We start from the raw sequence: 343 nt of genomic DNA, 5'->3' as shown, positions 1-343 counted from the left end.
ACAACAAAACTGACGCTATTGAAAGCGGCTCTCGAGAAGCTTTCCTGCGCGTCGCAGGAGCATCGCCCTCCCCCCCCCCGAGATGCTCATCAAAGAGCCGGGATTGAAGGATTGAGGCAGTCCTGCAACGCCCTTTCCCCTCCCCAAAGGCGACCTTTGAACGCAGGCATGCACCCAGGCTATCCATGACCACCACACGCTACATGTGCGAGCAATGCGACAAGGCGACCGCCACCTCAGTGCGAGCGAGCAGGCCAGCGTATTACCGATGCACCAACACAAGTCACCGCAGCATTCGGCAGCCCCCTCCCCCCCTGCGTCGTTCGAACTGCCCACGGTGGGC

Source organism: Leishmania donovani, chromosome 36, assembly GCF_000227135.1.
Source record: "Leishmania donovani BPK282A1 complete genome, chromosome 36".
Classification (NCBI taxonomy): Eukaryota; Euglenozoa; class Kinetoplastea; order Trypanosomatida; family Trypanosomatidae; genus Leishmania; species Leishmania donovani.
The sequence above is the reverse complement of the archived record's forward strand: the minus strand, read 5'-3'. Positions refer to the sequence as shown.